The 11994-nt window shown below is 41.6% G+C and overlaps 1 protein-coding gene across 1 annotated transcript in view; it reads right to left on the bottom strand.

Moving 5' to 3' along the window:
• Positions 1-11994, bottom strand: part of LOC107038664 (nucleolysin TIAR) — an 80416-nt gene that overhangs the window by 33239 nt on the left and 35183 nt on the right. Inside the window, exon 2 of the mRNA XM_015257888.1 lies at positions 950-1025. The gene's annotated coding sequence lies outside the window, so the exon portion shown is untranslated. The remainder of the gene's footprint in view (positions 1-949; positions 1026-11994) is intronic.

The following is an 11994-nucleotide window of genomic DNA, read 5'->3' as shown; positions in this document are numbered from 1 at the left end:
CCCCCGCCATCCTCTTCTAGTGCCTCCTCAACGGAGTATCCACCGTTGCCCATATAACGTCCGAGCGTGGGAAAAGCCTCCTTCCTCACCTGGCCCCGTTACTATCTGTCTTCGCAGTGATTTACGTCGTGGATTTTCGGCTCCCATACCATCAGGCCAGTGAGTGCGGTTCGGACGACACACAACTGCCATAGCCTCAACTCCCTATATACATTTACAGCATTGGATAACAAGTAAAATTGCAGAACGAAAAACAGTGGAGCACGTGAGATAAGCCGACATAACCCGGTGTGAAAAGCAACGGAAAAAAAATTCGGTTCGTCTCAGCGTGGAATACCCTGTGCCTATTCGAGGCAAAAGAGAGAAAAATGAGGGAGAAATAACTGGGGGGAGGGCTGGGGAGGCGACGGTAGCCGAATGGAATGGATCGTTGGCTCGATCATCGAGACTCCTCCATTCCCCCGAGGGATTCCCGAGTCTCATCTCCGTGTGAGCGTTGGGCGTCCAACATTACCCCTACAGGCGCAGGGAGTTTCATATTTTTTTCTTCGCGGGGGCAAGGGGACGCGAGAAGAGCGAGCGTCACATTATCTTACGGTTATTGCTTCACACGGCGCTACTCGCGGACGTTGAAAATTGATATTGGATGAAACCCTCCTGGCCCACACATACACCTGTTTCTCTCTGCCTCAGGTCTCACCAACTCCCTCGGTTTCCTTTCTTCCCAACCGCCCATTTCATCCCCCGCCTTATCCATCCTGTCATCTTTCACACGTTTATACCTCCGTCAATATTGGCTTCTTCATATTTTATATATAGGTACAGCGTACAGTTGCCGCATCGTGGGATAGGTCGTATATATACATCGATGGGGGGTGAAAAAAAAAATCATTCAATACGGATTTTTGTTATTTACTTTTTCCTTATCATACGTGGATATTGAACTCACCGCTTTTTTCACGAACGAGACGAAACCATATCCCTTGGACTTTAGGGTCTGTGGATCTCTCACAACTCTGCAGTCACTGCAACATAAACAGGATTAAATTTTTCAAGCGTTGTGTATATGTCGTACTTTCGGCTTTAAGAGGGCACTGCCCCTTTCGGCAAACAGCTGACAAGCGACTCGTGTACATACACATGAGTATTGATATAGCAAAACGGGAGACAGAGAATTCAGAGAGATATGTCAAGGATAGTACGTAGAAGAACAAGAGCAAAGAATGTTTCAATTAAGTTTCTAATTTCTATGTATAAATTCGGGGGTTTGCACGACAGATCGATGGTGAAAACCCACCACTGACACGACAACTTGGTGCACGAGGATAGAATAAACCCCCCCGTTCAGAGAGTGTAGAGGGCTGACTTGGCTGACTTGCTGGCTCGAGCTAAGTAATCGATAGCCAGTGGCAAGGGGGGCAAGAAGCTGGCGACCATCTAGGTTAGAGTTACAATTCTCGAGCTCTGTGCGCCCCCGAGTATTTCCACTTCTCGACTTCTCCTTGCCACACAAGGCTCCGGGCTTCTTCCTCCACTTCTTTTCTCCTTCCTTGACAAGAATCTTTTTGCCACAGTGCAGAGGGGGAGGAGAAAACTCCCCCGTCCCCTGAGTTTGCTCTCCTCTCTGTGCCAGGGATACATTCGAGGGCGGGGAAAAAAAAGCAGCGGGAAGGTACACTTTGTCTAGCTGTACCCTTTTTTCCACCTCCCTCAACCAACTCGTTACCCACCCCTCCTCTCGTTAAATTATGATTCACGAGATCCAGCTAATTATATTCTCGTGACCATTAAGATGAGATCAATCCCAGCAGTTGAAAACTTTGTTATCGAGAATGTATTATATTTAATTGATAAGTACATGCACACGTGTATTTACGTATTTTCCCGTGAAGGCAAGTTGGGTGCCGGGTATAATTAGTGCGATCAATCAAATCCCTGAACAGGGCCGTTTCAAAGACGTGAAAGCTCCCATTTTCTCAATGCCCTCACTCCAACGTCCGTCACCCTCTCACTCTCATCCTCATAACCACCTGAACTATATATAATAGGTACTACATACACTGAGTCAAGCATAACGCGTTGACGTATAGGTGCTTTACCTGTATGCATCAACGGCTGCGACTCGAGAGGCGGTGGATAATGTTGAGTAATGGTCAATACAAGTTAGGTGGGTGAACACGCCACTGGCATATGCCGTCGTCTACTCCCGTTGTCCCGTTTGTTCGTCCATACACACGTATTTAAACAACCGAAGCCACCTTCCAAGTCAACCATAGCCGGAGTATACAGGTAGCTCTGGGTGCTCTGCCTTCTGCATCCGCACAATATCCCCGTATACTTCGTGTTACCCAAGCTATGCACATGCCCCCTTGCCATTTTCAACTGGTGTACATACACACCCGCATGAAACATCTCCCTCACTTTCGCCATCGCCTACCCCTCTCGACACCGCGGAAACAACGGACAACAGTCAACGCGTTGTGCGCGCCAAGTCATAAATTAATGGGCGGTTATTGACGCGATAAATCTCGAAATTTAATACAAGGCAAACACCGTCGACGTTATACCAAACCTTGTTCTCTTATTCCAACACACAGAGCAGAAAGGATCTACCCCGCTCCATCCAGTGGTAATACGACATCACACAACACACAATTCTCTGCTTCCGTGCATCCCTCCGTGTCCCACTCACACGCGTTTATTTTATTTTTCTTCGGTAGATCTCTCTGTATGTGTAAGCTGAACCCGTTCTCTCGTTGGTCTCGCCACCATCTCTCTCTCTCTCTCTCTCTTTTGCCGGAGGTAAATTCAACCCAGGAGCAAAAACCCCTCCCCGACGTAGTGCTTGCGGGGCCAATCCGCCAGAAGAACACCAAATACTGCTCGAAGGAACAGGAGAAAAGAGGGAATCGACTTATTTCCGGGACACCGACTATTCTCTCCTTTATTCGTACAAGTGGATATTCCGCTTCCACGAAGAATTCATGAATATCGCTTCCAGGTATATATATATTTGAAGAACAAAAAAGTACCGTGAACCTATCTTCTTACCTAGGGTTTGCAATGCCTCGTGTCTTGAGTAAGAATAATTCTTTCAAGATAAAAGCCGCCAGACGAGACTGACATTCAACCCACATCACTGGTGCAGTCTGGATGGGGGTATATCTTTACAACTTGCTGCCCTGAGACGTCCAACCGAAAAGATGTTTCGGATAACTTATGCTCAGGGGGAATGCTGCGCGTGGAGTCTCTCTCGTTGGACACAAACACATTACAGATCGATTTTTTTGACGACCGATGAAGCCAGTGTGCCAAAGCGAGGGAGGAAGAAAAAACAACATTACGGTGGGTCACGAATTGGCAAAATCGTGTATCGTCATGCCTCGGCTCACATTCTTCTGCACACAGTCCAATCGCTTTTGCGCAAAGAAAAAAAATGACTCTCCTCAACTCCAATTTTCATTCTCCACTTTTTTCTTCCTCCCCTACCATCAGTAAACGGGCCATTCGTTATCCGACCACCGCTGAGGATGAGGGAAGTGGGTTTTGAAAAAGGCAGATGTGGAATGGATTCATTAATTATACCAGCAATGTCAGATGATAGCTTGAAGGAGAAATAAGGATGATAAAAAAGGCGGCGTGTCAGCGGTATAAAATCTCAGTGCAGTTGCCGCTTACCTGAAAAATTCAACGATCCAAACGGGATAAGCGGAAGGAGCCGATGAGGCGAATCTTTGCGGTGGTACCTATAAGGATAGGATGAAATCGCTTTGGATTTGGCCAACATCAGGGTCTCCAGAAAAGTCCCTTCAATCGGTGGGCGGAGGGGTAGAGGAAAATGTGGTAGATAGAGAAAGAGAGATGAGATGAATTGAGAAACTAAGAGGTAAAAAAGAAACTCAACGAAAGAAGGCGCAAGAGAGGGAATTGGCGATTCATCAATCCTGGCTTCGGTATATAGGTATATACTCTACACCAATCGAATGCGATAACGAGGCAAGACGGTTAGCAGTCTATGGCGGTTATAACTCGGAATTTCTTTATTGGATGCTTTGACACAACCGTTAGCAATATACCTATTTGTTGGGGAATGACAACTCGTTACTGGTGATTTAAAAGCCGTTGTGGATTATTTCCACCGTCATGGGGGAGCGGAGGGACAAAACTGAGGGAGATAACTCATGGAGATATTGATAGAAGCAGACCGGTGGGCTGCAACGCGTTGTGAGTGATATTGAGTAATATTGAGCGAGTTGTGAGTAATATTGAGCGTTTAATTTCCGCGCTGCTGGGAAATGAATTCAACGGCGATTGAATAATTGCAGTGGCTCAGGTATGTATTGTCTCTGTCTCATGGCATCAATTCGGTGCGACAGGAGGGGGCGGGCGGGAGCCTTCGTCATGCTCCGAAGGAATCAAGGTGGGAAGGACACAAAAGTGGTGCGAGGGATGATGTCGCCTGTACCGGTGGCCTCATGCTACGACAGTGTATAATACCTCTTGGTGTATTTTCACCGTGTAAGCCGCTTATATTAATGCACCATGGTCTATGACACTGGTAGGTGGGTGGAGATCCGGGTGCCATAGGAGTACAGCTCCCTTCCCCCCTCCGGCCCCTGCCCGTGGCCGCTGGTAACTACCAAGCCATAGAGAATACCCCAACTGCTCCCATATCTCCTTACCCTCCTAGCTTCCTATCCAAAAGGGTTAACTGCACCAGGCGTAAACGAGATTATTACCAAGATAACGGGTAAAATTAACTGCAAAATGTAGCGTTTTACTGCTGGCCGTGTTATGGTAATTTTAATAACATATTTATTGCTGGACAACTTGCAAAGGCGAAGAGAGAGGTGAGGATGAGGTTGGCTAGGCGAAGGGGGAGGTCAAGTCTGCATAGTTTTGGGGGGACGTGGGACAAAAGACAATGGTCACGCTCAGCGAATATGATAGTGTCGCGTCGCTGGCTTTTCCATTAGTAGTTAGCGCGGTGGTTTAGAGTCACACGAGTAAGTTTTACCTCCCTCTCGGCCGCCTGTGAACCCCTTTCAACGTCAGTCTGGACGCAGACGAGTTGATCGTAATAAACATGGACTACGTATGATCTACATGGCCTTAATGGCATCAACGGCATTCACGTTGGCTTCATTCATTATGTTAAAACGGAAGATGAAAGAGAATTTCTATGCTTCGGAATACTCTAATATTCATGAGGATAAATATAGGGGGGCAGATTTTTTTGTTTGGTTAGCGTATTCGGAGATAAGGGTGCGTTAAAAAATCTTTTCGACATTTTTTTGTCAACATGAAAATTGAGTTGAGCTTCAGAGGGATTGAAGGGGGTCAAATTTAAACATGAAAATCGCTGGACGGATTTATTACAACAGTAAAGGCAGATTATATTCTGGTTTTATATCGGGATTTAATGATGAGGGTGACTGGAGAAAGTCGGAATACCTTCAATTCTCGAGATTTTTTTGTTTTTCAAATATTTTTTATTCTTCTTTCAGCTTTTCAGTTTTTGTATCACTAATTCTGTCATCTTCATTTGTATTGTGAAGAAATATTCGCACGTGATGGAAGGATTTGAGAATTTGGTTGGTTTATTTATGGAAAAATATTGTGAAGGGTTCGTTAAAAAATCCTGTCGACCTCTTCTCTATGTACATGAAAAATGAGTTGAGCTTCAAAGGGCCGGGGGGAAGTGAAATTCGACTGTGAGTAGATTATAACCTAGTACTGTTTCTTGATTTAATGATGAAGTTTGCAGGCAAAACCCGGGGAAAGCTTCAATTCTGAATATTTCTCTATTTTTTAACCAGTTTTATTTCTTGTTTTCTCTCATAATTCCTTGCGTCACTACATCCTTGAGTTTTATTTTTAGTTAGTCGCAAATATTCCAATGTGACAGACGGATTTTTATGTACAGTTGAAGTGTTTGTTGAGAAATATAGCGAACGGTCCATTAAAAAATCATTTCCACTTTTCCTTGATGTTAGAGAAATATGAGTTTCAAAAGGCCTGAGGGAAGTCAAATTAAAACATGAAATTCGTTACACAGGTTCATTACAACGCTGTAAGTAGATTAACCTCATACTACTTCTTGATTTAATGATGACGTCTGCAGACACTGGCTGGGAAAACTTGAACTTTCAGTATTTTTCTAGTTTTCAACCACTTTCATTTCATTTTCCATCCTATAATTCCTCCTCTAACTACATGCTTCAGTTTGATTTTCAGTTATTCGCAAATATTCGAGTGTGGCAGATGGATTTTTATATGCAGATGAAGTGTTTGTAGAGAAATATTGCGAATGGTCGGTTAAAAAATCATTTCGACTGTTCCTTGATGCGAGAAAACTTGAGTTGAGTTTCCAAAGGCCTGAGGGAAGTCAAATTTAAACATGAAATTCGTTACACGGGTTCGTTACAACTCTGTAAGTGGATTAGCCTCATACTACTTCTTGATTTAATGATGAAATCTGCAGACGCAAACCGGGAAACTTGAACTTTGAAGATTGTTCTATTTTTCAATCACTTTCATTTCTTTCTTCATCCGATAGGTCCTCCTCTCACTATATCCTTCAGTTTTATTTTCAGTTATTCCCAAATATTCGAGTGTGACACCCGGATTTTTATGTGTGGTTGAAGTGTTTGAAGAAAAATATTGCGAATGGTTCGTTAAAAAATCATTTCGACTTTTCCACAGCGCGAATAAAGAGAATATTTGAGTTGCGTTTCAAAAGGTCTGGGGGAAGTCAAATTAAAACATGAAATTCGTTATACAGGGTGATTACAACACTGTAAGTAGATTAACCTCGTACTACTTCTTGATTCAATAATGAAGTCTGCAGACAAAAGCCAGGAAAACTTGAATCTCTGACATTTTTTCATTTTTCAATCACTTATTTCGTTTTGTATTCCATTATTTTTAGTTATTCGCAAATATTCGAATATGACAAACGGATTTTCATATACGGTTGAACTATTTCTATAAAAATATTGCGAACGGTCCGTTAAGAAGTCATTTCCACTCTTCTTCAATTCGAATAAAACTTGAGTTGAATTTCAAAAGGTCTGAGGGAAGTCAAATTAAAACATGAGATTCGTAACACAGGTTTATAACGCTGTAAGTAGATTACCCTCGGACTACTTTTTGATTCAATGATGAAGTCTGCAGACACAACCCGGGAAAACTTGAGCCACCTTCATTTTTTCATCTTTCAATCACTTATTTCTTCTTCTACTCCATTATTTTTAGTTATTCGCAAATATTCGAATATGACAAACGGATTTTCATACACGGTTGCACTGTTTCAATAAAAATATTGCGAGCGGTTCCTTAAGAAGTCATTTCCACTCTTCTTCAATTCGAATAAAACTTGAGTTGAATTTCAAAGGGTCTGAGGGAAGTCAAATAAAAACATGAAATTCATAACACAGGTTCATTACAACATTGCAAGTAGATTACCCTCGTACTATATCTTGATTCAATGATGAAGTCTGCAGACACAACCCGAGAAAACTTTAGCCACCTTCATTTTTTCATTTTTCAATCACTTCTTTCTTTTTTTATTCCATTATTTTTAGTTATTCGCAAATCTTCGAATATGACAGATGGATATTTACATACGGCTGAAGTATTCTCATAAAAATATTGCGAACGTTCCGTTAAGAAGTCATTTCGACTCTTCCTTGATGCAAATAAAATTTGAGTTGCGTTTCTTAAGCCCTGAGGGAAGTCAAACTAAAACATGAAATTCGTAACACAGGTTCATTACAACACATAAGTAGATTACCCTCGGACTACTTCTTGATTCAATGATGAAGTCTGCAGACACAACCCGAGAAAACTTGAGCCTCCCCATTTTTCATTTTCCAATCACTTTTATTTCTCCTTCCATCCCATAATTTCTTGTATCACTAATTCCTTCGCTTCGATTTTTTTGCTATCACGTAAAAAGTTTCAACCGAAGCGTTTCGCAGTGCCTCGGTGAAATTGTTCTGAATATCGATTGAAGCTGTGCCCGTTTGATGGAGAAAAGCCAACGGCGTGAGTAATTTCCTTACGATTTCCTTACGATCCTGGGGACTAGTTTACCAGCAGCAGTGAGCACGCGCACACACTGCTTCGCGATGCGCTCCTCGGTGGTATGGGTAGTTGTGCGGTGAATATATACTCCACTTCAGCGAATATAAGAAAAGGAATATGATGAAGAGGAGAGGATGAAGAGTAAAAAAATATGAAGTGGGGGCGGGGGAATGACGGCAGTTCGGCGAGGGGTTGCCGAGGAGGGGTGGGGGGCGCAGGGGAGGGGAATAAAACTAAGATGGTGGGTGTCCTCGATGGGAATGGCGCAGCGAGTAAAAACATATGATAATAAAGCACCGTTGGTGTTCGCTGTGGGGGAGCTCTCTTCTCGTATGTAGTTGAAGTCAGTCGCATTGGGGGTGACCCGAGATAGAACGAGTGAGTTTTACCTCTTATAGGAATAGCTGGCGCAAAGTTATACATAGGTATCTCATTCTATATATGGCAAATGTGGTGAACAAAACTTTTGGGTCAGGTTGTAAATGCTGATTGCAGTTCTAACCATTCTACTGAGTTTCTTAATATTTTGCAATCGCACATTCTGACTTGCCGATCATTCTTGCTTCATCTGTGGGAAATCATAAAATGGGAGTCAATAGTGAGGTTTGGGGGTGAAATCCCTTATATCGTAAAGTCTTGAGAAAAAGGAAGGGCTGGTCAGGTTGGAATTAATTGATCGTGGGGGAAAAAGATTTCGAGAAGTTTTTCGGTTTATGCTCGGTTTTTACCATTTCAGGAGTTTCACCTTAAAAAAGTTTGTTTTATTCCCGGAAATTTACGCTGTTGGAGAATTTTATTTGGGTTGCAGGTAATTCGGGTTGGGAGTGATTATTTTTGAGTGAAAAAATTGATTCTTGTGGAGTTGAGACTTTGGGGTTCGTGCGGAATTCTTTTTTATTTCCGGAGTAAAATTGATGGTTGCAGTCTCGGGGGTTCTTTTGGGCGGATGAGTGAAATGATAGTCGGAGTTCATGGAATGTTTGCGAATGCTGGCGGTTGAGAAGGGACATGGGGGAGATTTGGATTTCGCAGGGAAGATGCATTACAGGCAAGAAATAATCGTGATGAAGAGTTGAAAATTTTGAATACACGTGTCGAATATTTTTAAGTTTCGAATTTCCAAATTTCGAAAACTTGATGTTAAAAAATTACATTTCGGTGGGTAAATCCATGCGAAATGTAAATTTCAGTTCAATTATGCAGTGAAAATGAGTAAAAATTAGGAAAACCCGGGCGAATAAATTCTTCAATTTTGAATACATTGAAAATTCATCTCAATTTGATACTGAATAATTATGTTTAAATGAAAATTCGTGGAAGTTGTGAAATATTTGGCGTATTTTAACCCGAAACTAGTTAAATTTATTTGAATTCTAGCTGAAACTATCACTTATGAAAATTATTACCTGTTCATCCATGAGATTTCAATTTTAATCTTAAATTGCCGATTAAAGAATAAATTACTGCCTTCCAAAAAATTAACCACTAGTTTCTATAGTAAAATTCTAAAATCATGTGATTTTGTCAATAACTTCGAGTGACATAATCCAAAATATTCCGAATTTGATCCCTGAATGTGAGCGATTGAATCCCCCAAGTAAATAACTGAAGAAATAATGCCGTCAGTGAATTTATTTGTTCGTCTTCCAAATAAATTAAACGCTCTCCAAAATTTCAGTGACATTTTTGTTTTTAATGTCGTAAATCGACTCGTCTTGAAGGCACTAGTTTCTATATTAAAATTCAAAAATCAAATCACTCTGTCACTAACTTCGAGTGACATAATCCAAAACATTCTCAATGTTATCCGTAAATGTGAGTGATTGAACCCCTCAAATAAATAAATGAAGATTTCTGAAAAATAGGAATAGATATCTAAAAATTAAGGATCACAATGCCGGATATATCCCAAAAAATGCACCTTTTTTTCTCACTGTTTAATTTTCCCCCACACCTACACTACATATCATTACTTGACCCATACACTTGTCAGCAAGCTTATAACCCAAAATCCCCGCACCATTTTTCCGCCGTTAAACGGCTTCCGAGGCGTGAAAGCGCATTCAACATAAACCCCTCCCGCAATACATATTTTCAACGAGATAATCCCGGCTACTGTGCACAAGCAATAACGATTCGCACACGCAATGGCACGCACGAGGGGCGAGTCGCCCGAGTCGATGCGTGATATTCAAAAAGCCCTCACACCCCTCCGGAAAATTCGATTGTCCATCTAAATATGGCCAATTAATTCTCTCGCGTCCAACGCAATACCAATACACGAACCCCCCTACCCTCTCCCCTGTTTTGCCCCGTCTGTGCGCTCCATACGCTGCACGCCGCAGCCTCATCGAGTTTTTTTCCACCCCAACGCTCGCGCTCTCTCCTTTTTTCCTCCTTCCACTTTTTTTTCCATTCCTGTTCTATCATTTTTTTTTCAATGACCGCGTCGTTTTACTAATTTTAAAAAAGTGTGTCGGCCACTGTGCACACTCGGTCGGCTGCTCTCAGCCATGCCCTATAACTCCTCCATGTGGGTGTATATGTGTACACAGTGCCCTCAAACGAGAGACCGTGCGCCGTGTTTTTAAAGCTCAACCCATATCCATATCCATGCGCTGTCGAATGACCGACCACGGTAGATACTCAAAACCCAGCTATCGCCACTGTCGGTCATTTTGGTTAGAGTTACGAGTTGCTTTTCTCGTCCTATCGTGTTTCAACGCGCCTTCTCTCCCACTCGATATTATCTGTACAACTACCTTGGCTCTCTGACTCCGTGTTATTCGAGCGAGAGTACAAATACACTGGAGTGAAATGGTAGATTAATAAGGATGGACCTGCGAGTTACACGCGGAGAGAAAAAAGGTGCGCACAAAGTTTCATGGGAATCACGTAAAAATCACGTTGTCAGGACGTCATTCGGGTGCATAGGTCATACTTCGTACCACTGGTGAGAATTTCGGCGGAAATTTACGAGGCAATTGGATATCTTTGTCGCATTATGGCTTTACTGGATTATTGAGGAATGACGGCTTTGATAATTGACAAGTTGAGGGAAAAATCAATTAAAAATTTCCATTTTAAGTCAGTTATTTCATGTAAATTAAGAGAAATGAAGAAAATTCAGGTGAATGTATACTTGAAATATCAATTAATTGATAATTAAGTGGTATTTGTTATAGTTTCACTGAAATTTCATGGAATTTTATAATTGATAATTCATAATTAGTTGCAGAATTCAGTGGAAGGTATTTATTTATGTTGAATTATTTCACGCTGTTGACAATTTGCCACTGAAGGAATTTCGTCATTAAAAATTGATAATTTCAAGGAAAAAACAGTGGAAACTGTAAATTTTGTTTAAATATTTCGAGAAAATTGATGAAAAATCAGGAAAATTGGGAAATGTTCCCTTGAAACAGGGATTTCCGAGAATTTTAATGAAATTCCCTGAAAATTCAAGGGAATTTGGTAGTATTGATTGGGCAATATTGATTTTCACGTAAAAGTTAATGAAAATTGGGAAATTCCCGCTACAAAAAAATTTCTACTTCACTATCATTTTAAAATAAAATATCAGGTGAATGTCTTCTCGAATTATGAAATATTTTAAAATTGGCCGTGACTATACGCACCCTTGCGTGAATCACTCCCGTACACTCCATACACTCCACGCATGCGTGAAGTTTGTGTGTTTCACGCAGCCGAATTTTCATACGGCTGTGTATTTGAAGTTTCATACTACTGTGTGTTTCACGCAGTTGTATTTTTATACACCTGTGCGTTTCACGCAGTTGCATTTTGATACGCCTGTGTGTTTCACGCAGTTGTATTTTTATACATCAGGATTGCGTTTTTCCACTTCCTAGGCCTTATACAAGATGAATTGAATTAATTTTTTTT

This window comes from Diachasma alloeum, unplaced genomic scaffold (genome assembly GCF_001412515.2).
Source record: "Diachasma alloeum isolate Michigan unplaced genomic scaffold, Dall2.0 Dall_scaffold_00286, whole genome shotgun sequence".
Taxonomy (NCBI): Eukaryota; Metazoa; Arthropoda; class Insecta; order Hymenoptera; family Braconidae; genus Diachasma; species Diachasma alloeum.
Note: the sequence above shows the minus strand (reverse complement) of the source record. Positions and strands in the feature narration are given on the sequence as shown.